At 37.1% G+C, this 22,812-nt stretch overlaps 1 long non-coding RNA gene across 1 annotated transcript in view; it reads right to left on the bottom strand.

Moving 5' to 3' along the window:
* Positions 1 to 22,812, bottom strand: part of LOC309846150 — a 33,761-nt gene that overhangs the window by 9,116 nt on the left and 1,833 nt on the right. The window contains exons 2-3 of the long non-coding RNA XR_014301746.1: positions 4,913 to 5,026; positions 229 to 368 (exon numbers count right to left, since the gene is read on the bottom strand). This is a non-coding gene — a long non-coding RNA (uncharacterized lncRNA). The remainder of the gene's footprint in view (positions 1 to 228; positions 369 to 4,912; positions 5,027 to 22,812) is intronic.

Genomic DNA, 22,812 nt, shown 5'->3' with positions numbered 1-22,812 from the left:
TAAACTCTTCCAATTTGAAGGTTTCAGCTATATAGAACTATATGCCATGTCTTGCTCTGTACATTATACCTTCCCCAGTCAAGCTGACTTTCATGAATATGAAATGACCTTCTCTCCCATCTCTATCTGTTGAAATTCTTACCATCTTTTAAGGCTGAGCAGACTTAATACAATTCACCCAAAACTATTCCTGATATCACTCAACTAACCATCTCTCCATCCTCTTACCTTCCAAAGAGGCACTTCATGCATTTCTTATACAGTTTTTTCCATTCATGCCATATTCCTTCCCAAGAACTGTGGGATGCTGGGAAATGGTAACTGTAACTTTCCCATCACAGAATCCTTAGTAGTTCTTTAAGCATTACCTATATATAGTAAGATATCCACAAATATCTAATGGGTTGAAATAAAACACATTACTCGAGAATTACATTAGCAAATAAGAAAAAGAAATTTTAAAAATATTCATATTTCTACCAAGAGAATTAAAATGTGTAAGTTGTCATATTTTTTATATGATAAGCCAAGTTGGTGATATCATCTTTAAAAAAGAGCAAAATTTCTCCCTGGAGCATATTTTAGGAGTTTGGTTAACATGCAGTTTAATTTCATGGTATAAGTAATGACGTTATTTTACATTCCAAAGTCCAGCCACATGGCCTCTTTGGCTCAATGCAATTCACAGCTAGCAAAAACTGCTTAGTGCTGGATTTCACACCTGGTCTCCTGGGACCGGATGGAGGAGCAGTAAATAGTATGGAGAAAGATCATATAGATGCCTGAGAGCCATCTGTGCACAGTGGCATAAATGACAAACCAAAGCATTTCATCTGTCATCCCCAAAGTTAAGCTTCTACCTAGGGGACTAAAACATAAACAGAGGCAGAGTTTTGTTCTGTTGGGCTGACAGAAACTTCGCCTTCTCATCTGATTGAAAGCAAATGCAGAGTGTGCAGGCAAATAAAGCCTGTCCCATTATCAAGTGCTTGTTCCTGCTGCAGAGGTGTGATTCTATAAGGCTGCCCTTCAAGCTGTTTTCCTGAGATCCATCTGGAATTGTTTACACAGTGCATCTTATTTGTTTACTTCTAGACATCACTTTTTGTCCTCTACCTAGCCTAAGTGCTGCTTTGTAGATTCAGATATTAAAAGGCAGACTGATTTGGTGGGTTATAGAAAAGTCAGATAATTTGTTTGTACTCCTTATAAACTCCCATATTAAAGTAGAGGTGCTTCGAGAGACTGCACATCCCTGTCTCTGTTTTGCAAGTATGGAAACAAGCTTCTACGCTATATCAATAGCAAAAGTTCAAAATAATAAATGGCCAACATTGTGGGATGCATAGCCTGATTCTCCTATAGCCTGCCAGCAAATGGTGGCTTTACAGCCTCGTGCCCTGATTGTCTTCTGTTAAACAAGCAGGTTGTATTTTCAAGTTTGGAAAGACTGCTCTAATTCTGACTCTCTAAATTAAGTCACCTGTGATTGTTTCAAGATTATACAGGTTGTTGGTAGAATTCATTTCCTTGGGGTTTTAGGCCTTATGTTTCCATTCTCCTGCTGGTTGTTGGTGCTGGACAGTTTGCAGCTCCTTAAGGCTGCCCCTCTCTACTGACAGTCCATAGCATGTGTGTTTGTTTATATTATTTCAGGTCATGTAGAGTGTGATTCTCTAACTTTCTCTTCCCCTACCACCTGGAGAAAACTCTACTTTTACGGGGCTCATAGGATTAGATCAAGCCCACCCAGACCAGATCAGCTGTGCCATATTACCTTATCTAATTACAAAAGTAAAATTTTAAATTTTCATGGTCTGGGCATGTATACTGGAGTAGGAAAATACGGGGGGACGTCTTAGAATCCTGACCAACACAGCATTTCATATTTTCTATAGGTATGGTGAATATTAACTTTTATTTTCTGTGAAGGTTTCTAATTGGTTGTCCCTAATATATAGAGGCATTATTTTTAAGAGTTAGACCACCAACAGAATCCGGGCAAGACTATGTGAATGATGATTTCAAGTCCAGAATTAGGTTGTTATATGCAGAGGTTAAGGAATTTTACTGCTGTAATTAAGTTCCCAAATCAGCTGACTTTGAGTTAATCAAAAGGGGGATTATCCTGACTTGAGACTCTCCTGACCTAATCCTTAAAAGGGACTGGGCCCTTCCTGAACAAAGAGACGGGAAGGATGAGAGACTTTAATGCTGACCTGGAAACAGCAAACTGCCAAGCTGTAGAGAAGGCCAACTGTCAGGGTATTAAATGGTGGCTTCTAAGAGCAACAACTCTCAGTTGACAACCAGAAAGAGATGGAAATTCTTGGCCCTATAATTATGAAGAACTGAATTCTACCAATGACTGTTGAGTTTGGAAGAGAACTCAGCATCAGATGAAATCTCAGCTCTGGTCAATATTTTAATTTCAATCTAATAAGACCCTGAGCAGAAAACCTAGTTTGTATATTTATTTGTATTTCTATTTATCTTATTTGGCTGTTATTGTCCTTTAAACCTCATGAATCATAGGTTTCTTCAATCCTCAGAAATTCTCAGCCAGAATCTCAATCTCTCTTTAAAGTGGCTTCAGTAATATTTTCTTTATTCTTTTGGAACTTTGATTAAATATATATTGGATCCTCTCAATCTATCATCAATCACTCTTTTTTTTTTTTTTTTACCTTTCTTAATCAGCTCTATTTTGAATGAATGTATTAGTACTATCATAATGAATTTTTAGAACTAAATAGGATGCTTATGTTAGCCTTTGTCAAAAATGCTTGATAAAATTAATTTCATGTAGAGCAAATTAATAATCAAATTTTTAAAATTTCCTTGCTGTAATTCTTAGCATTAAATAACTTAATGCAATTAGAAACTCCAGGTTCATTTTAAGGGAAATGGTTGGTTTATTTTTCTATGACTTCCCTATTATCCCTCTGAACTCACATCTCACTATCCAGCAATTTCTTCTTGTATCTTCTATCACATCAGTCTAGAACCACATTATGATAGCATGTCCCAGATCCAAGCCTGCAAGGATATAGGTACCCTGCAGAACATTCAGACACAAAGTGGCTTGATTCAGTTCCTATTCTCACAGTGATATATGTAATCCACCCTTCACCACCCAGGTTTGGATTCCATATAAGATATGGACCCAGGCAGCCATGGATAATTGTTAGATACAACATACTTAGATAAGGAAAGAATATCACACCCCATCTCTGGGTTCCAAATAGCAAGATGGCTCCAAATTCCCAATTTGCATGGAAGACTTATTCCTTTTTACCATTCAGGAACCACGCCTTCAGTTACTGTTTGCTTTTATATAAGATACTATTTGCTATAGCTGCTCTACCGCTAATTTTGCATATCTCTGAGTCTGATCCATGAGATAGTGATGTTATTTCCATTGTTCTGTGTGTCTTATTTTCTTTCTTCTCTCTCTGTCTCTATCTCTATGTCTCTCTCTCTCATGTCTTTCTGTCCCTATCACTTATCTATCTACCTATCTATCTATCTACCTATTATATACAATTCTGTTGCTAAATGTTTGGAGCCCAGGAGGTTTGAATTATGAATGTACTATATCTTTTGGCCCAAATATATCAAGAATTATTATAATCAGGAATTACATAGAAGGGATTTTTCTTATTGCTTATTTAACTTTTGGTAATTTTATTATCAAATTATTAATAAGGATTTTTTGCTTTGTTCCATTTATCTTTACTTTGACAGTTACATTTGTCATTCCTAGGATTCCTATTAGGCTTACTCAAATTTATTTCATAAGTCCATTCACTCCTTGAAATCTTTATGATTCATGGATTCCCTTCTTTTTTTCTTTAATTTTTCAATATTTAAACCTACTTAATTAAAATTCCTGTCAGATCAATCCATATTCTCTGGTCCTTTGCATATTAATATACCTGTTATATACACTGGCTGCTTTTCACAACTATGTATGGTCTCTTTATGTTAAAATGTTTGCCTATAATGTTATTTGTAGTGATCATTCTCTTCCACATTGAAGGGTGGTTTGTAATTGTTTCTAACCATCCCTAGTTCTATAACATCTTTTAAATTTTCAATTTCTATTTTTCTCTCTGTTGTTCTCATCATGTATAGTTAGTGGAATTCTTGCCCTATATCTTCATTCAATGCAAGCTTGAGGCTCCAAATACCCCTCAAATAATTATTTTTGATTATTTGACAGGGCAGGAATCTATCTTTAGCCCATTTGGCAAAGTTTTTCTAGTACCAGTAAATAATAATGATATACTACTAGTAACAATTGTAGTAGTAATAATAATAATAATAATAATAATTGTTATTATGTTTACTATAATAATTTAATTATATATAAATTATATTAATATAATTCAATATAATAATAATTATTATTATTATAGGCATCTTTTATAGATTCCTGATATATGAAGGGAGCCCAGTTTGAAACTTTCTAATGGGTATGGCTGTGGTCTCTGTGCGGACTTTAATATGCTACTAGTCACGTGGTTGTGATCCTGTATACTTCGTGAAATGAAGTTACTATCCCCACTCATTTTAGAGCTATGCATTCAATCTTCCTCCCTGACACTTGAAAATTTCCCTTTCTTGCCAGGCTCCCAGTGTCATTTTGAACAGTACAATATTTTATTTTTATTGCTTCTAAGTACGTGGAGGTGGGAAGGGGTTGAACAAGTAAAAAATAACTTTTACCATTTAAAGCTGTCTAATTGTGAAAGTGGTCTAGAAAAGTAGTAAGTTCCCCTCCACTGTACATGATAAATCATAAGATAGGTGCTATCCACTGCAGGTGCCTGAAGCAATTTATTCTTGTATAAGAAGTTAAACAAATGCAATTTTCTTAAGTTTAACAAACTAAAGGTATAGATTTTACCTTAAGACATTGTAAAAGTCCATATAAGTTGTCCTCAGAGCCTCAGCTCTCCCAGCTAGGAACTGTAGAATTTGGGGCAAGTTACTTTCCTTCTAAAGGTTATGCTGTCATCATCTGCAGAGTGAGACATGGATAATATTAACCCTAAGCTTTAAAGTTGTTATGGTTCTATGACTATCACTTTCCTTCAGATTGCTTTATTTAAGGAAAATTTTTAACAGAAGTTTGACTCTTGAACTGCTAAGTAAAACACTTTTATGACTCCCCCTGCTCATAAAATACATTAAAAGTCTCGGGGAAATGGTTTTCTCTGACCATGGGATTATATGTTACACTCATTTAGTGCTAATATAAATTCAGAGCCTCTACAGAACTCCTCTTTGAAAGTTTAGACTGCTGTTAAACTGATGGGCAGAAAACCAGGTATCTTCCTTATCCGACTGATCAGCTTATATTGGCAAGCATATATGAGACTGGCAGCTAAAGAGAAAATGCTTGTTGTCAGCAAACCACTTAAACACAGACCTATCGCAATGGAACCCAACTGTCTCTGGTCTTCTCTGTCCTCTCAACCAAACTGCAAGATCCTGGAGGACACTAGTTGCTATTTTTATACCAATATATCCCTGGCATGTGACACAATGAAAATAAAATCTGTTCCATGAATTATCTTGTTTAAAATTATACCTTAAATATTACCAGGATTATCTGACAACCACCTTTGAGAGAGGTACAATCATTATCCCATTTTTACAAATGAGAAAATTAAGGAAAAGAGAGACTGCATGATTGATTCAAGTAATTTGAGTTGTAGAGGTAAGATTTTTATTGTATTTTGTCTAATTCCAAAGCCTGAGTTCTTAATAACCTACAACACTATCTTTTGTGGTAAATAATATATACTTACTTTTATTTATTAGCCTGTTAAGTGAACCATCCCTTAAGTTCAAAATGGAGATAGATTTCATTAGAATTATACTTAATTCAATGCAAAAAAAAATATTCACTTTTCACTTTTGAGCACCTGCCAGGATCCAGGTATTCTGCTAGGCAACTGAGAAGATACAGAAAGACATAGAAGAAGTAGGAGATAGCTTCTGCACATAAAGTTCAGGGCCTAGAAGAATGAAGAAAGCCAAACATAAGTGACTTTAATGCAAGTCAGAGAAATGCAAGGTATACAGAAAATACTGAGTGCTTTACAGGCTCAACTGAAGGGAGATTGGATCCTAATCAGAATGGACTTTAAAAGGAGATGACATTTGGAAAATGTCTTTAAAATAGATAAGATTTTAATAAGAAGTTAAGAATTTGATAAGAATACATATTATGGGGGTGAAGAAGGAAGATGGCATAGATCTGTAAGTAAGAGTTTGGTTCAAGCACTGGGCATCTACACCAAAGTGGGTAGACAATAAGCCTTCAAAAAGATAGCTAAAGACTTTCCTTTTTATATTTCTCCTCTTCCTCCAACTCAGAGCCTCACTGGTAACCATTCCTCTTGGGACAGGACTATCAAACAATGTCAGCTGAAGTTCTATTCTAGCTGTGTCCTTTCCAGGGTTGAAATTCGGCCTTTGTTGCAAGACAGCATTACATGTCATAACAACTGGCAAAGAATATTGTGAACAAATCATATCATTTTCAAAAGGTTCACCTTCATAAAGATTTGCCAAGGAAAAAAATTCTGTTTCTATCCACATAGTAGTATTCTATTAGCTCACAGATTCATGGAACTATAGAGGAGACTTAAAGAAACCACAAACATGTAAGGTTGAAAAGTGGTTTGAATGTCTTCCAGCCAGTTCCATTTCCCCGTCTTCCAGTGAATTTTGTATCTACATTAAAAGTCTACATAGTCTCTTTGTATAGCTCCCCACAGGAAAATATGTTCTACAGTATCTCTACATCATATATTCCTTCATTTTCGAGTATGGAAATGATTTTATTGCCTTAATTTAGAGTCATGCATTAATGCTTTCCCTCTATCAAGAAGGGTCAGGTGACTCCACAGGTGTCAAGTAGGGTGGACTGTGGCCTTGTGATTTTATGATAAATAAAGTGTGTTATTTAGACTGGCAAATGATGGGAAAGTGAATGAAAACTTGAGGCCTAAATCTCAGGAAATTTCTTCTCTTCATCATTGATAAGGCAATTTATTCAATTTGTTAACACCTGAAATTTCCCAGTCCCCAAAATGGGAATACTAGTTTCAAATTATAAAATTCTTTGAGATCCTTTCATAACTGAAGGCAATAGTAAAAATTAAAATCATATAGCAAGGAAATTTACATTATATGCATAAAATTATATTTTATGAGAACTGTAACTTATGAGTTTAGCCTTCTCTCTTATGTGTTTATTTTTCATTACCCAAGCAGGGCAGGAGTTCCATGTCGTTACCTCATGGAAGTCTGTTTCCTCTCCACTTCCAGCACAAGCTCTGGCCTTCTCCAAAAACATTTTAATAGATTTTTTTTTTTTGGCATTTTTTTTTTTAAAGATTTTATTTATTTATCAGAGAGAGAGGGGGAGAGAGCGAGCACAGGCAGACAGAATGGCAGGCAGAGGCAGAGGGAGAAGCAGGCTCCCTGCTGAGCAAGGAGCCCGATGTGGGACTCGATCCCAGGACGCCAGGATCATGACCTGAGCCGAAGGCAGCTGCTTAACCAACTGAGCCACCCAGGCGTCCCTTTTTTGGCATTTTTAACTTGCCAGAATTACCATTTAGAAATATCTTATTAAATTTGTGGTTACTTTACTTCGTTTTCCTTTTTTCTTATGTAACTCACAATGACTGCATCATCACTTGGCAGTAAGAATTATGATTTAATTAGAGAATAAATGCCAGAAGTTTGTCTACTTGCATATAATTAAAAAAAAAAAAGATTCTACCTCTCAGATTATTTAGAAATTTACAGAAAGCTAAAGTGAAAAGGATTATATTAGGATTCTACACATACATACACTCTACACACACATACACACACACTGAATTTATTCCACAGAATTCAGTAGTATCTCCTCAAAAACAGGTTGTATAATAAACTAGTAAAAGACAATGTGTGAATCACAAATATCACAATTTCAGCAAAGAAATTTGATTTGTAATGTTTAGGCCACGTGTATTTTCTTGGACTCCAAAAGATTTTGGCATTTGAAATCAGAACTCTCTTTCCCCTTTTTACTTCCTCATGAGATTATACATATTTATATTACATTCTTTCCTGAGACAAAAAGAAAAAAAAGCACAATAAATTTTGTTTGTGTGCCCCAAAACTTTCTCCTTAGTGACACAATGACGCAAGGCCACTGAATATTGGTAAGGAAGCCCACACTTAACATTCAGAAGCTCAAGCCAGATCCTAGAAATGCCTGTTTCCTGCATAACTAAGAATTGATGTTATTCTGAGCTCCTTTGATTCCCATCAACAGATACCTTACTGAGCTAACTCAGAAGAGTGAGCCTAACGTGTTTGAAGCTGCTTGTGTTATATTATTAGAAAAGGCTGTCTATGTTTTAAATGCTTCCTTTTCGACTTACTATCACCATGATATCAGTTAACAATGACATTACTGCTAATGTACGGAAAGCCACTTTGATTACAAATTCTAGAGAACTTTATGTTTGTCAACATCAGACACATTAATTTAGGGTGTCCCCAGCTCTGACGCATCAATCCCCACCTGCCTTTATCCTAAGTAATGGTTGAAGGGGGACAAGGTAATAGGAAGCTTCCATGTATCTAGTGGTAAGGACTTCATTTAGGAGGCCCACTTCCATCTGTACTGTCAGCACACCAAAGGGGCCAGAAGCACTTCGGTGTGGGGCTAAGGTAAGAGGAAGTAAGCCTTCAAACTGAAGCTCCTTATGGTGCCCAAACCCATCTGAGGCAGCCTTGCTCCGAGATATATTAACAATTTAATGACAAGAACTCAAAAGGAGCTTCAAGCATTCAATTATAGGGCTGCTGAAATGTATTACCTCATATCTTCCTGTCCCTTGATTTGCTGTGGAGTATTGTTAACAGCAATTACATCTGGGGGGTAGGATAGAATGAACTTTATTTTCTTTGTACTTTTTTTTGTATTTTTTTTTTAATTTTTTATTTTTTATAAACATATATTTTTATCCCCAGGGGTACAGGTCTGTGAATCACCAGGTTTACACACTTCACAGCACTCACCAAAGCACATACCCTCCCCAATGCCCATAATCCCACCCCCTTCTCCCAAACCCCCTCCCCCCAGCAACCCTCAGTTTGTTTTGTGAGATTAAGAGTCACTTTTTTTTGTATTTTAAATATTTCCTAACAACAGAAAGAGAAGAAGGAAAGAAAGAAAGAAAAAGAGAGAAAACATTTCTATTGAGAGACAGCAGGGCATAGTGGGAAGGAGCAGAGCTACTGGGGCCAGACCACCTGGTTCTAACTCTAGTTTAAGCTGCTGCCAGCTGTGTGACCTTACCCAGATTACTTACCCCCTGTGGTAAGTTTCCTCATTTGGAAAGTAGGGATGATGACAATAATAGTAATTGCCATAAGATGGTTGTGAGGATAAGGTAAAGTAGGTAAAGGAATTAAAACAATGCTGGCATAAATGCATCACTTTATAACAGATAGTGATTATCTTTCAAAGATGCATCTTCAGTTCTGATGCTGCTTACCCAGAGCGTGACACAGTGCTCTCATCTATATGGTGATCTTCAGTCCCTGTATCACAAACAAACTGTTCCAATTCTGATAATAGATCAAATAATTTCTTTATTCCCAGCTATTTCTAAGAAAAGGATCATGTGAACACTAGACACAGCATGCTAAGTAGAGGCTTGAAACTACTTCAGATAAATAGGGTAGCATAGAGCAAAGAACTTCACAACTGGAAGGAGACTACCTTATGGCCGGTGTCAGTTCTATGATTGATTTTGTGGATGACCTCACGCAAATTACTGGCTCTCTCTGGGTCTTCTCATCTTCTCTATCTACAATACTAACTATTCCAATTCTCTCCTGTTTGTCTCTTTTGCCCCCACACAATGGGGAGAAAATACTCACCTGCTGAATAAACAAGAAGTAGTAGAACATTCAAAATAAGGGCATTTCCAAGTTCAGTACTTCAGAATCTTGCACTTATAAATGCTGCTCCTCAAAATATTTCTGTCATGGGAGTGATACTTCCCCCCACCTTGTAAGTTAAATAACTGACACATTGGAGATTTAAATTTAGACATCATGCAACCCTCATCAAAGTCAGAGCACAAAGAAGGGCAACTGAGCATCTGCTAAGTGGATGTGGAAGGGAGCTGCCTTCCCCTGGTGAGGGAATTTAAAAATTTAAATGACTCATTGTCTTTGCCAATTCATCTAGCGCTAGATATCCCAGATCTTCATCGTTCCTATTCTTTTCTAGGTAAGGCAAGTGTCTAATAAATCACTAAGAAGAGATTTATGCATCAAGTTATATGTCTCTTTAATGATCGACACTACTGAAAGGGGGACATTCAGAGATGATCCTGCCCTTGAGGAACCTGGGGTCCAGTAGCAGGGACTGGTGAGTACAAAAAAGATAAATTACTTTAGTCAAATATGGCAGGTGTCCTCTGACATTCCAGACTTGGGGAAGCCTGAAAGGCTGTACTAAGAAGAAACATCATTTGTTTAAATTTACATGAACTCAAAATAATGCTGGTTCATTATCATCTAGAATAATGGTCTCAATGAATCTACAGTGAAGCCAGCATTTGTAAGGGTTTCTCAAGAATCAAAGATTGATACTTTTATAAAATGTAATACAAACGAGTTCCCTTGGAATGAAAGAAAGCAAAGACATATCAAAACCTATGTACTATAGTCATCTGTGTTTCCAGAGTGGGTGACACTTCCAACCAAATCATCTGACATTTCCAACTAAACCATTTCATACACATGAAGCCCAAGAACCAGAAATGTAAAGAGATTTGGGGAACCTGGGTGACTTAGTGGGTTAAGAATCATGCCTTCTGCTCAGGTCATGATCCCAGGGCCCTGGGATTGAGCCCCTGTGTCAGGGCGGGGAGCCTGCTTCTCCCTCTCCCTCTATTTGCAGCTCCTCCTGCTTGTGCTCTCTCTCTCCCTCTCTCACTCTAATAAATAAATAAAATATTAAAAAGAAAGAGAGAGATGTAAAGAGATCTTACCCAAGTTCATATAGCTCAACTTGAACAGATAAGGGACAAAAACTCAGGTGTTCACACTTCTATCTGAGGACTTCGGAGATTTGTACTACATCCCCCAGGTGGCTGCTTTAGTCTCTGCGCTCTACTCTTCCCTTCAGAGAAGCTGATGCTAAAAGATGGTCTTGTATGAGTTTCTTGTTATAAAAATGGTAGATAAAATCAAAATGCTGGGACACCTTGGTGGCTCAGTCAGTTAGGCATCTGCCTTCAGCTTGGGTCATGATCCCAGAATCCTCAGATCCAACCCCACATCAGGCTCCCTGCACAGTAGGGAGCCTGCTTCTTCCTCTCCTTCTGACTGCAGCTCACCTGTGCTTGTGTTATCTCTCTCTTTCCCTTTGTAAAATAAATAAATAAAATATTTTTAAAAATCAAATTGCTGACTTACTGACAAAATACTTTTTTTTCCCAAGCTGCCTTCATAAACCCCCATTGTGCATACTTACTAACATTGGTTCATCTTCTTTTGTACTTTCAAATGACCTCTAAACTGGAATAAAGGAGGGGAAAAATGAGGGAAAGATTTCAATGCTTCAAATTATCGCCATTTCTTATCTACTACTCTTTACTCACATAAGTCAATACCTACATCCACAATAATTCTACATATAGGAATATTTTTAAAAGATATTGACTGTACCCTCAGAAGAGAAGCCCAGTCTCTGAACTCTATTATTATTCTATCCTGATCCCTCGTTTGGTTTTCCTTTTTGAATCCAGGTCATGACTTTAATCTAGAAAATAGATAAGCAACAATCTTCTCATGTGATAAGACCAAGGGCTTGCCATCTAATCATTGAAACTGGTATGATCATTATCACCTGATGATTCTCGTTGATCCAAAATCCAGAATCTTTATCATATTTATAAATGCTAAGTCAAATTTACTGGGGACCTATTTTTAGTCCCAGAAATTGTATTAGTTCACGATGACTCTGCAGCCTATCCGTGACTGCAATATTCTTAAAATAAGAACCCCAAGTGAAATTAATCCTTCAATATTAAAATTATTCTGTTTCTTACCTGTTGTCCCAGCATGTTTCTAAAAGTTGCTGAATAGGGGTGCTAGGTGGTACAGTCAGTTGAGTATCAGACTCTTGGTTTTGTCTCAGTTCATGATCTCAGAGCCTGCTTGGGGCTTCTCTCTCACTCTGCCCCCTTCCGCCCCCATGCTCACATGCTCTGTCTCTCTAAAAATAAATAGCATGAATCTTTAAAAAATAAACTAGTATAAAACATATTGAATAGGGGCACCTGAGTGGCTCAGTAGGTTAACCATCTGACTCTTGATTTCATGATCTCAGGGTCATAGGATTGAGCCCCACTTCAGGCTTTGTGCTCAGTGTGGAGTCTGATCTTTGCTCTCTCTCTGCTACTTCCCCTGCCCCCAGCTCGCTCGCGTGCTTTCTTTCTCTCTCTCTCTCTAAAATAAGTAAATAGAATGTAAAAAAAAAAAAAAAAAACCTACTGAATAATGAGTTCAACATGGGAGGTTGATGACAAATTAAATCTTTTGTGTTCTTCAATTCTTCAAATGAAGAATTCTCAAAATTTCTAAGGAAAACTTTATACAAAGGATGAGCATGTCTATGAGGAAAGCAGGAAATATCCTGCTATCAGTTTTGCTGCCCACTCCTCTGGGAATCCTCGAAAACCAGGAGGGAGAAAAAGAGAATCATGGTAGCGAAAACATAGGGAATTACTGGGTAAATCTTACAGACCAAGTAAGGAGGAACCATTTTGCTAAACTGTTTCTTTATTTAAAAAGAAAATTTAGAAGAAAATCTTTACATGTGTTGAAGAAGTCATACTTGACTGTTTTGCAGACCCTAGGTACTTAGTATGAAATAAGAACCCTAATAAATTCCCAACAGACTGCACTTATTTATGGTCACAAAAATGCCATGTTCATGACAAAACATATCACTTAAATTCAAATTCCAAGTTTAGAAATAAATGGTATACATGTGTTGATTGTTCTTTCCTTTTCTGAAAATTAGCCACCATATTTTCTTAGCTTTAGGATTTTTTTTAGCCACAATTCAGTTCTGAATATTGTATCTTCAATTACTTACATTAATGATCTCTGAACTAACCAGGCAGAAATATCCTGAACTATAGCCCCAGAAATAGGCAAAATGAAATCAATGTTACTAAATCTGCATGTAGTGATTATAGATGGAAAAAAATCCCATCGTTGCCATGACAATGCCACACATGCCTTTGATGTTTTCTTCACAGAATAACAAAATGTACATTTAATAGAGTTGTCTAATTGTCTTTCACTCTGGTTTTTGCTCACCAACATAGAAACATGTTTTTTACTAAACATCACAGTATTGAAGTTGCTCTGCCTCCAGCTTCCATTAACATATTTTGTATTCATGCTTTGTATAAATTCTGGAAAATGTTTTCAGCTTAGCTTCCCAACTATGCATTTAATTTATATCTAATGAGACAGGGAATATTAAGTAAATGTGAACTGATTAACTGCAAATAGATGTATTGGCATTTATTAACCTAACAGTAGATAATTTTATTGACTATCTCCTAAAGTTGTTAAACCATAAGACCTAACAACTTTTTTTAGTTGAATTTTGAAGGTAAATTTAAGCACAAACAGATGATTAAGGATAAGGACCAGTCTTTTCCTATCATTCAAGTCTTACTAGCAACTCAGTTTCCTCAAGCTATTCATGAAAAGGTCCTTAGAAGTCTATTAGTCCTTCTTTTACTAAATACACACTTTCTTTTACAACCAAACCAGCAAATGAACTAAATGTGAGTCAGTATCTTTTTAGACATTTCATTCTAAGTCTGGGAAGCTGCCATAGTTAGATTTTTTTGTTCAATCAAGGCATCATTTGTTAGAACTCTTGCTATTAGTCTTAAATTGTGACACTCATGTGATAAAGCTATTACATCAGTCCCAAGTACCTGAACAATGTTCATTTGAACAAATACCCATATGAACAAATACCCAGCTCTCTATAAATACCAGGTTCCTTCTTAAATTATGAACCTAGTATCCATATTTCGTAAGAGCAGTCTATGAGTCAGTAATAACTTTGCACCACATTCCAATTCCTCCAACACACACATTATCTCCAGGTTCCAACAACAAAGGCTTCAATGAAGTATTTCAGCATTTTAGTAAATGTATCAAACCATCAGCCTGATTTTCATTAACTCTGATTTCTTTAGGTGCCATGATTAGACAATGTTTTCTCACATGGGTCACTTTTGGTAAAAGTAGTTATCAGCTATAAGGCTGCTCCAGGGAAGATAGTCTTATAGCAAGACCATCTTGGCATCTCAAGAACATATCCTTTGGAAACAAAATGCAGGGAAAAAAGCCCACATGCAATAAAAGCCTGACTAAAAACAAAAACAAAACATTCTACCTAAAGTCTACTGTACTTAAGACTGAAGATTGTCAATATCTTGTGAAATAAATGGAGAAAGACATCATATGCAGTAAACTCTTAAGAGCCTTGGCTCACATACTTTCTTTGATTTTCTCATAGTCACACCACAACTGAGTAGCAGGTCCAAGATTCAAACTCAGGTCCATGACTCGAAAGCACATGCACTTTTTATTAGTTTCATTAGTACTAAGACCTGCCTGCGAGGTAGAACAAACAATGAATTCCATCCCAAGTCAATGAATTTTCTCACTAAATTTACCATTTGGGTTGCAGTATGATCTAATTATGCAACCCAGAACACAAGGTCGTGTCTCAAAAACTGGTTACAGTCTTTTTAAAATTACTTACTCAGTAGAAAGGGTCTCAGGACAAGATGGAACATCAGCAAGTTACCAGGGGTCTTTGTTTTTAGTGGATTTGCCATTTTACCCTCAGATGAGCACCTTGTCATGATTTCTGCCTTTCTCTGGTTGCTATCACCATCCAGAGATTCCAGAGAGGCCCCTCCCTCTCTAAATACCATAAATTGGGCAGCCTGCGTAGGCAGTGTCTCTGTAAGATTGGGTCCTCCTGATCCACTCTCTTTCTCATGTCCGGTCCAGAGCCAAAGTATTATTACCTAAGTAAATACTTTACTTTTACATAAGTAAAACACCCTCTGTGGTTTCACTGTCTTATTCTGGCTTCTCCATTTCTAGGGCAGCCTGCAGAGTGTACTAAACTAATCTATTTAGCATTCCCTCTGAATATGTCAACTGCCTACTCAAAAACTCTTGGATTCCCCATTATCTATAAGATAGTCATTTCCTTGTATTTTACAGAACTCAGCAATATCTCATTTCTATCTTTTCATTCTCGTTTCACACAATTCTGAACTGGTACCACAATCAATTTTTGGAACATGCCCCAAATTTTCTCACCTTCAGGCCATTACCATAAGGCTACAATGATTTTCCCAATCCAGGGTTATCCTATTTAACTTCAGTGAATCACATAAGACCCACCTCAAGTGAATCTTCAGTCCCGAAGCTGCTGATTTCTTATTTTGCAACAACTACCATATTGAGATCTTTATCTCTTTTAAATTCCTTATAGGAGATTACTTAAAATATTGCCATATTATGTATCTCTCTCTCTCTCTTTCTCTCTCTCTCTCTCTCTCTCTCTCTCTCACACACACACACACACACACACACATACACACGCCCTGCATATCTCTTCTAGATTCAATTACTCATTTCCACATTCCTCATAGAATGGGGTTTTAATAATAACAAGTACTCAATAAGTGTTGCTTCAAAACCTCTATAAAACCTTAAAAAGATGCCTCAGTATTTTCATACCAATACACTTAGGAGCATATGCTACAGTGCTTTTCTACAGTAATAAAACTGCCTGACTTCATTAATGCAAGGTCAGAAATATGGGCCAGCTTGGTGCAGTGAATACTTTCATTCACATCACCCTCATTCCCACCCCACCATATACCTAGGGACTTTTTTTTTTCTTTTCTTTTTACCAAGTCACAGATGGCATAGGAGAGAAAATGGAAGAACAGCTGGTAGTTCCACAGTGGTACCTTGGGCTCTCTCAGAAGCTCAGTTCAAACTGTCCCCATAGCCAGAACAAAGCAGTGAAAGAAACAAAATTGCCTGGCAATAAAACACTTTATTTCATTTGAATTGCCTGAATAATAGCCTCTACCCTCTGTTTAGCTTTAACTTAGGTGACCCGGCAGGTACAATTGCAGTGTGTGGGCTCCTTCAGTAACAGCAACAAAGGCATAGTCCTTGAAAGCTTCCAGGAGTGATAGCCTCTAGGTGTCACTGGCCAACCTGAGCTGTGGTGGGAGGGGTGGGCAGGATGAGATGAATGGAAGGAGAATCAGGAAGCTGGGAGAAAGCAACCCAGAGGTAGAACAGAGCACAGCAAGCCCACTCCTCCACTGAACACTTAGTTGTGAAATCAGCAACAATTCCTTCAAAGGTTTAAAAGATGTCCTATTTGAACAGACTCTTTTACATCTCAAGCAGAAGAAAGTAAAATAATGAGAAGCCAAAGTGGAAAACTTACTTTATACTTAGGTGGCTTGTTTACCGGAAAAGGGGATTTCCGTCCCAGATTTGGGGATTAGATGAATAATGTCCTAAGAATATCTAATTTTAAATTCAATATACAAGGCGAACTCTTTTTCTTCTTGGAAGCCTCTCTGGCTGGAACATGTTTTCAAAATGTTACCTCCTAATTAAAACTTTCCCCCAACCCTCCTAGGAAAAATATGTATTTATAAAATACACATCAAGCACTTACTATGTGCCAGGCAGAACTTGGAACACTGGGGATACAACTGTCAATATAAGATGTTTTGTCCTCAAATCCTGTGGAGCTTTTATTTCAGTAAAGGGAGCAAGGACCAGTTGGTAAAGTGTGGGGAGGAAAGAAATGAATAAATATAAATAATGCAGATAATTTTAGAGAATGGTAAGTGATATAAAGAAAATAAAGTGATGCAATAGAAGACTTTCAGGTTTGCAGGGTACTGTAATTAAGGTCATTGGGGAGGAGTTCTCTGAAAAAAGGATTTTGAATTGTGACCTGAATGACAAAAATAAATTGAGAGAAGAGAGACAGAGTAAGAGAGAGAACACAATTGGGCAAAAATATGAACCCAGAGCATTCCAAAGCAAATGGCCCAGAATATTTCTGGCACAGAGGCTCTAAGATGGAAATTAGTTGGAATAAGCTTGTTATATTTGACAAGTGCAAAGAAAGCCAATGTGGCTGGATCATAGTGAACAGAGTAGAAAGTGCTAATATAGAAAGCTGGAATGAGAAGCAGAGGTCAGATATTACAGGATATTGTAGGTTCCAGAAAGGGGGTTGAATTTTATTCCAAATTCAGTAATGGGAAGCCTTTTAAGGATTTTAAATAGAGGACTGACACAATCTAATTTACATTTTAGAGGATGACTCCAATTTCTGTAAGGAGAATGGAGAGTGGCAGAGCCACAGCAAAGAAAGGGAAAGAGACAGAAAGTTAGGCTAGTAGCTCAGGTACCAGCTCCTGGGGGCTTGAATCAAACTGAAACAGAGCCACTGTCACGTTGTTCCTGCAGCCCTCTGAATGAACCTCTACCACAGAATTATCACACTGTATGAGATTCTACTATTATACGGGTCAGTGACCTACACTGAACAACAAACCATTTGAAGAATGAGACTACATCTTACTCATCTCCCTAGCCCCCACCATCCAGTGCAGAGCTGACTCAGGAAATGCTGATGGTATGAATTATAATACTACGGTGGAGGATTCAAAGCTCTTCACCTTGGGTAGACTGTTTCACTAAACATCCCCCAGGCCTCAGTTTCCTCAAAGTAGATGCCACTCATTCATCTCATGGTTTTCTTAATAACAAAGTAGGTAATGGATAACATAGAGCCTCATAAAATTACATTTCTTGAATCATTAGGCATTTTTGTCAGTTCCTATCTTCTCTCTCTCTCTCTTTTTTTTTTTAAAGATTTTATTTATTTATTTGACAGAGAGAGATCACAAGTAGATGGAGAGGCAGGCAGAGAGAGAGAGAGAGAGAGAGAGAGAGGGAAGCAGGCTCCCCGCCGAGCAGAGAGCCCGATGCGGGACTCAATCCCAGGACCCTGAGATCATGACCTGAGGCCGAAGGCAGCGGCTTAACCCACTGAGCCACCCAGGCACCCAGTTCCTCTCTTTTCTTAAACTCTTGCCTTTTTTTATAAGAGAGCATCCTCCCCTCCCAAATTAGAACTCACTAGAAGTTTCTTTGAGAATCCTAGGAGATCTGCTGATAATTTGGGGATCCAGAATAACCATTTGATTCTTTCAAACTGTTGTCATAGGTGGTTTAAAAAGTAGAGATCATTCCTTCCGCCTTATAAATTTCCCAATTATCTTAACTCTTACCTCCTGTAGAAGCCTGGGCGCTACTGATGTATCAAAGTAGATACAGAAATAAGTGTGTAGGAGAGAGAGGTAGTTTGATGTACAGGAAAGATCACTGCACCCACAGGTGGCAGACCTAGAGGCTCCTGTTGGTTTTGCCACTTCCCAGTGCAGTCTGCAGCATGAATTCAGGTGCCACCCACCATGTCTTGGTTTGAAGCATTCCACTATCATTGATGAGACTAGAAAAAAGGTGCTTGGTTTTCCAACAACAAATATTTCTCTGATACCAACTGTATGCCCCACAGTCCAGTTCAGTGTTGGAACTGACTACCTGGAGCTAGTGCTGACCCCACAGGTAAAGGGCTTGGTCCCAAAGACTGCCTGTACTTCAGATGCTAGCTACAGAGAGGGTCCCTAGATTACCTGCATTTCATCATAGCTAACTATAAATTCAGGAGGGTTCCTATAATGCACTCATCAGAGTTCAAAAATTTCCTAGAATGACTCAACAAAATTTAGGAAAACACTATATGTTTGGTCATTGAACAACATGGGTTTGGCCTGTGTGGATCTGAACACAGATATATATTTTTTTAACAGTACAGTACTATAAATGTTTTTCCTCTTCCTTATGATTTTCTTACCCTATTCTTTTCTCTAGCTTATATTATTGGAAAAATACAGTATATAATACATCTACCATAGAAAATATGGTAGATTGATTGACTATGTTATTGGTAAGGTTTCCTATCCATAGTAGGCTATTAGTAGTTCAGTTTTGGAGGAATCAAAAGTTGTATGCCAATTCTTAGCTGTGCAGGGGGTTGGTCCCGCAAACCCCTGCAATTTTTCAAGAGTCACTGCAATTTTTCAAGAGTCACTGCAGGCTACAATTCAGGAACCAGCCACAAGGAAGAGATGCAAAGGGGAAAGTATTAGTAAAGTAGGGGTATGCAGAGTTTCCATGTTGTCTCCAACATACCAGCCTTCCAGCACATCTGTGTGTTCTCTAGGAAGTTCCCGTAGCCTCGTTGTTTCAAAGTTTTTATCCAAGTTTCATTATGTAGACATGATTGATCAAATCATTGGCCAATGATGATTCATCTCAATCTCTAGCCCCTCTTCCCTCCTGAGAGGTTGGAGGTGGACCTCAAAGTTCTAATCCTCTATTCTAGTGGTTGGCTTTTCTTTCAGCAACCAGCCCCATCCTGAAGATCTGTGAGTGCCTCCCAAGACTCACTTCATCAGCATAAACTCAGATATGGTCAGAAGCTGTTCCTTATACATAATAAGAAACTCCTATCACTAGGGAATTCCAAGTGTTTTAGGAGCTCTGTGCCAGGACCCAGGGACAAAATATAAATACATGTATTTTTGTTGTATCAGAAAGGGCAATCAATTTGATTATCTCTATGTTCCTTTTAGTTCTAAACATTCTGCTATTGCTTAAGTTTTATTTATACTTCAGTTTCTGTATCTTTTTAAAGAAGAATTTACTTATTTATTTAACTGAGACAAAGATAGTGAGAGAGGGAACACAAGCGGGAGGGGTTTCCTGCTGAGCACAGAGCCCAATGCTGGGGCTCGGTCCCAGGACCCTGACCTGAGCCAAAGGCAGATGCTTAACAACTGAGCTACCCAGGCACCCTTTATACTTCAGTTTTTAAAGTCAAGTTCTGTACCACTGAATACAAAACTACTTTGGTATAGATGTTTGAGGGCTATATGAATCTCAACACAAAAATGACATAAAAATGGTTAGGCTCCATTCCTTACCATTATCACAAAAAGAAAAGATTCTCAATGTTAATGCAATTTCCCAATATTAGGTAGAAAGAAAGAGAAATAGAAACAAAAATAACTATAAATCTCATTAATTCTGACTTCTCTGTAGATTTTACTCTATCTTAAACTGCAAATAATAGCAAATGTTTTCCCATGGGTAATTCAAATAAATAGAATAAACATATTTTTTGAGAGGACTAACAAAAATGCATTGAAGGTAATTAAACAATCAGAAATATATATACATATTCATGAGCAAAAAGTATATAATGATATACTATCACAACAATTTAGTCACAACTACAAACACAAATTCCCAAAGCACCACATTAAGCTAGATTTTTACAAATCTAACACAATATTAGCCTTCGGTTCTGAGAGATTTTATATATTTTTATTATAATATTCAAAACTATAGAAAGGAGAAGAAAAAAAGACAAGAAACAATCTGGCTTTGGTCCTGATGAGTCAAGCACAGTGAGGATTTCTGTCCTCATGTTTGTGCCACACTGTTGTGCTTGCGGGAATTGTAACTAGAGAGTTGTCACTTCAGGATACACAGACATCGACAGTAAGGATTTCACTCCCTGTCTTTTGAGTAAAATAGATGTCATATTTTTCTCATTTCCCACACATTCTGTTGTGGTAAATAACAAGTGATCAGAAAGTCACCGACAAATACTTTATTGTTAATTGGCAAGTAACCAAAGGGTTTGGCAGCTAAATTTGCAATTATTCCAAAATTTACCAAAGGCACCTTGTATTTCAAGCAGTAAAGGGAAGTCACATTTTACAGCACCATCTTGTGAGAGAATAGGGAACTGGCTTGCCAAAGTAACAAGCATAAAACAAGGTTTTTTAAGCTCGTTAAAGAAAATTGTTTTAAAAATTAATTTCTTTTTAGTAGATCGTTCCTTCACAATATATATGTATGTTTATAGGCAACTCAATTTGGAGAATTTTTCTTCTCATTTTCAATATTTTCCTCTCAGCATAATTAAATCATCTTGATATTAATCATGAAGGCCACATGAAACAGAAATCTATGTATTATACTTAAATATAATTTTATATTCAGACAAAATATTTATCTTCTTTTTCTATCTCTCAGTATTCTTTTAAGCTCTTGTCTTGCCTCTTCTAAGATACAAGGATAGTGTTTTTTTCTGCAAATGAATGGAGAAAATGAAGGTCAGGGAATTCATTTCTAATAGTCTCCCATAGTCAGGCATAAATCAAAGCAACATAAATCGTTCATGTATTATCTAGTATCCCAATCAATACTTGTTCTACAAATTGAAAGTGGAAAATTTACGGATGTTGTGTTACTTATTTTGAAGTTGGTTTTCTGTATTTTAGGAGTAAGACTCATCAATGCTAATTATATTCTGCCAAATGTCATTTCTTGTTCTAATTATTTGCAATATGTACAATTACCTACTCCAGCAGTTTTCAGAGTGTAGTGTGCATGAGAAACATCTAAGTATTTGCTATTTGTTACCAACCAGATTATCTTTCCCAACCCCAGATTCTGATTCCAGAGAAAAGCTAGATTCTTGCAACATGCATTTCAACCAGCCCCTCGATAATTCTAAAGTAGCTAATCTATGGCCACACTCTGAGAACACTGGCCTGACTGTACCATTTCATTTTACCATTTGAGTATTTTGGCCTCCATGAGACCTTTGATGTGTGCTTATACCCAGCTCCATTTAATCAGTTAATTTTCCTCTTTTATCATATTTTCCCTGTAACATCTTGGCCCTGGATCTGCTGTTCTTTTATTTGTATGTTGCTCAGTCTTCTGAATACCTCAGTACAATATTCATTTATTACCCACTGTCTGACTTTAGATGAGAGGACAGTCTGTTAGTGTCTAGAACAAAAGGAACACTTAAAAGCATAACAATTAAGAATATCCTGACAAGACTTTTGAGTTCCTAATGGAATTTTATGTTCTATCCTCCACAGTATTCCCATGACCTAGCATAGTATCTCCCACATATTAGACAGTCAATAAATATTTATTAAACAAATAAACACAGTGAAAAAAAATTCAGCTTGAAATGACTATACTAGTAGTTAGTTCTTGACATTGGCCCATAAAATCATTGATGCCAACGTCCTCATTTTACAAATGGGTACACAGAAGCCCTTCTAAGGCATCTGCCTCCAACAAGTCACTTAAGGAAATAAGACCCAAGTCTTCTGACTCCCAGTGAAATTCTCCCCCTACTACTAAAGCAGATTATCCTGGTGTCTTCTCAAAACAACCTCATGGTAATTTAGTTGTTGTTGGTAACTAATGTTCAGTTCCAACCAGACTGCTTTTCCTAAAATGCTTAGGAGTTCTGAGGGTTGATATCTCTCCTCTCCTCTTCGCTGACCTTCAACCTCCAAAATTTAATTATCTCCAACTTCAAAATCTCCTTGGGTAAAATCCTTAATGGGGAAAAAACAGGCACAGCTGCACTCTAAGCACAGCTTTATTGACTACAATCATTATAACTTTTCTAATTAAAGTTTCTACAGTAGAGCGTTTGCAGAG

Source organism: Mustela nivalis, assembly GCF_964662115.1.
Source record: "Mustela nivalis genome assembly, chromosome: 1".
In the NCBI taxonomy this organism is placed as follows: Eukaryota; Metazoa; Chordata; class Mammalia; order Carnivora; family Mustelidae; genus Mustela; species Mustela nivalis.
Note: the sequence above shows the minus strand (reverse complement) of the source record. Positions and strands in the feature narration are given on the sequence as shown.